Source organism: Halichoerus grypus, chromosome 1 (assembly GCF_964656455.1).
Source record: "Halichoerus grypus chromosome 1, mHalGry1.hap1.1, whole genome shotgun sequence".
NCBI lineage: Eukaryota > Metazoa > Chordata > Mammalia > Carnivora > Phocidae > Halichoerus > Halichoerus grypus.
The window spans coordinates 26,753,010-26,756,804 of NC_135712.1; the positions used below are offsets into that span (position 1 = coordinate 26,753,010).

Genomic DNA, 3,795 nt, shown 5'->3' on the forward strand with positions numbered 1-3,795 from the left:
TTGAAACTATAGATCAAGTTGGTAAGAATTGATGTCTTAACAATATTGCATCTTCCTGTCCATGAGCATGGAATATCTCTCCATGTATTTAGATATTCCTTAATTTCTTCTATCAGATTTTTGTAGTTATTATCATATAAATGCTGTACATATTTTGTGGATTTATATCTGATTATTACATTATTTTCTTGTTCTTTTTTTTTTTTTATATGGAACGCTTCACAAACTTGCATGTCATCCTTGAGCAGGGACAATGCTAATCTCTGTATTGTTCCAATTTTGGTATATGTTCTGCCAAAGAGAGCAGTATTACATTATTTTTGGTCCTAATGTAAATAGTATTGTGTTTTAAATTCAAATTCCAATTTTTCATCATTGGTATATAGGAAAACAATTGGCTTTTGTATATTAACCTGTATTTTGCACTTTTGCTATGATCACTTATTTATTCCAGGAGGTTTTTTTTTGTGATCCTTTGGGATTTTCTACATAGACAATCATGTCATCTCTAAACAAGGACAATTTTATTTCTTACTTCAAAGATGATATACACTTTATTTCCATTTTTTTTTTTTTTTTGGTATTAATGTGTTAGTTAGGACTTGTAGGATAATGTTGAATAGGAGTTATGAGAGGGAATATCCTGCCTTTGTTTTCAGTCTAAGTGGTAAAGATTTGGTTTCTCACCTTGAGTATGATGTTAACTATACGTTCTTTACAGATGTTCTTTATCAAATTGACTGAGTTCCCCTTCATTCCTAGTTTGTTGAGAGTTTTTATCATGGATTAGTGTAGGGGTGTGTCAAATATTTTTTTAACATCAATTGATATGATAATGTAAATTTTCTTCTTTAGCCTGTTTATATGATTGATTACATTAATTGATTAACATTTGTTGAACCAGTCTTATGTATCTGGAATAAATCCCACTTAGTCATGGTATATAATTCTTTTTATATATTGTTGGATTTGATAATATTGTATTGAGGATTTTTGCATCTATGTTTATGAGAGCTATTGGCCTGAAGTTTTCCTTTCTTGTAATTAATGTCTTCATTTGGTTTCAGTATTAATTTTTAATGGAGATATTCCTGGTTTTTGGTTAGGATTTTTAGCAATGCAATAACACCTATTTTATGCCTTTTAATTAAATTAAATTTGATTTATTTCAATTTGATTCAATTAATTCGATTCAGTACCATCATTAAATAATGTATAAGGCACTCTGCGATGTATTGAACTAGATGATAGATAAAACAGATTCCAACTTCTTGAGGCTGACAATCAATGAATATGTTCCCTTAAGAGAACAAATCTAGGTCATATTAGTGATAGGAAAAGGAAGTTCTTTGAAAACTGTTTAACAAAGCTTTGGTAGACAAATGAATTTATGTATCTATCTTAGAATATTTGCTTCTGAGGAGCATGGATTTTACCTATTTTTGTTTCCATTGTATCCTTAGGGCTTAGGACAGCTTCTGAAATAGAATAAATATTAAAGAGATTTTTATTGAATAAAGAAATAATTTGTTGGTATATTTCTGAATGATGATCTGCAACTGGTATTCTAAACCTAGAATAGGTATTCTTCAACTGTCCTAGCAATGTTTTTAAGTACTTAATATAAGTGCTGTCCTTGACAATTTTTAAATAATTTTCATAATAACATTTTATTTTCTTGTCAGAATATCTTAACATCATTGCAGTTGCCAATTATAAAAATATTTTAAATTATGTTTTGATATATTTTTGATTGATCACTTAGGAGGATATAAAGAAAATAATTTTATTCTAAAATTAACCCATTTCCAAAATCACATAAATGAATTAATTCTTATTTTAATGAGATTTTCACTTCACCACACACATAGTGCTTGTGGTCCTCTTTCCCCTTCTCAGTCAAGTTACCTGTCGTGTTCAATATAATCATAATGTTCATTACTGTGGGTCAAAAAGAGTGTCCCTTCATTGACCCATGCACAATTTTTTATTTTAGTCTTATACCTCTACTTTTCTCTTAGTTCTTGTGCTGTATGATATGGTATACTGATCACATGTGCTTACTGAGCATTGAATGTGGCTAGTGCCACAAGATGAAATTATATTTTCGATATATTGGGTTAAATAAAATATATTAATAAATGGATTTTACCTGTTTTTTTAATGTATCTACTTGGGGATTTAAAATTACATATGTTTATCATATTATATTTCTGTTGCACAATTTGGAGACTGTTAAGGATATGTAGGATTGCTATTTATTTGTCACGGGGAATAAACTAATTGTGATTTTTAAATTGTTTATCATGCATCTACTGATTTTTTAGATGCCCAGAGAAAAGCACAAGCAACTTGCCACCGAAACATTGATGTTTCCAACAGGCTTTTCCAGTGGTGAGAAGTTGGTAACCAATTGGTTGAGTCCAATATTTATGAAAGAAGATGACCCCAATGGGCCAAATTCTATATCTAGATAATCTAGAAAACATGATTAGGCAGTTTTATTTTCCTTGACATGAGTATTAATACTGTATTAGGGTTTATTCCTGAGTCTTTACGTGGTTTGGATTCCTAGACCACATTCAAATTAGTGTTGTTTCTCTGCTACTTTTCCATCAGGGGAGGCAGCTTCTGTTTTACTCTGAACATTCTCATTATCTGTACTACTAGCTTTTGAATAACACTACGTTATTTCTCTAGCCTTGAGGTCTGTGCCTTTCACATTCTGCAGACCATCACACAATTTCCCCCATTTTTTTTTCCTAGCAAATTTGTCTTGGGTAATTTATGCATTTATATTTCCACATGAATAAAACAATCTAACTCATTCATCATTTTGATTGCTATCCTTTGGAACATTTCCTATATTTAAACTATTCTGGATTAGAGAAACCTCAGTACTTTTCCTTCCTGAAAATAAGTGCAATCTCCATTTCATGAACAAGTTGTGTTCCAAAAGGGTAGGAATCATGTCACAGCTGGAGTTTCAGTCCCAAGGCTAGCTCACCAATCACATTGTATACCAAAAGTATTGTGTCAATAATGCTGTGAAATTTAACACTGCATACTTAAATGTCTCTATGAAAACCATACATTTTCAGTTTGGGATGGCAATAGTGCATCTTCTTTTACTGTGATGGAATTATAGAATTCTCCCTGACAATCCTGTCTTTTAGCAAGAAGAAGGGGGAATCTTTTAAAATTAATTTTTGTGGGTACCACTGGGGCCAGTTTAGTGATTTAAGTAGCTGAGGTGTTGGGGAGAAAACTCACTTTTTGGCACTGGATTCTGACCTTTATTTATTTATTTATTTATTTATTTATTTATTTATTTATCTATCTCTTTTCTTTTCTTTCTTTCTTTCTTCTTTCTTTCTTTTTCTTCTTTCTCTCTTTCCTCCCTCCCTCTCTCTCTTTTCCCTTCCCTTTCCTTCCCTTTCCTCTCTCTTTTTCTTTCTTTCTTTCTTTCTTCTTTCTCTTTCCTTTCCCTTTTTTCTTTCTTTTCTTCCCTCCCTCCCTCCCTTCCTCCCTTCCATCCTTTCTTCCTTCCTCCCTCCCTCCCTCTCTTCCTTTCTTCCTTCCTTCCTTCCTTCCTTCCTCCCTCTTTGTTCCCCTACTTTATTTCATAGCACCATCTATGGCTTAGAAGTAAAGTTTCTATTCATCATGATCTAATATAGAAGAAAAATAGTGTTTTTTTCCTCTCCTTTTCTAAAACAAATTTTCTTTCTCATTATTTATTTGCCATTTGTAGAAATAAGGCAATAACAGTTTTTTTCTATGTGACATTACCCT

The 3,795-nt window shown here is 31.5% G+C and overlaps 1 non-coding gene across 1 annotated transcript; it reads right to left on the reverse strand.

The window, feature by feature from the left end:
* Nucleotides 1-203: 203 nt before the first annotated feature.
* LOC118532687 (U6 spliceosomal RNA) lies at nucleotides 204-305 on the reverse strand. Its single transcript, XR_004915856.1, has one exon. It is a non-coding gene; the product is annotated as a U6 spliceosomal RNA (small nuclear RNA).
* Between the last annotated feature and the right edge of the window lie 3,490 nt (nucleotides 306-3,795).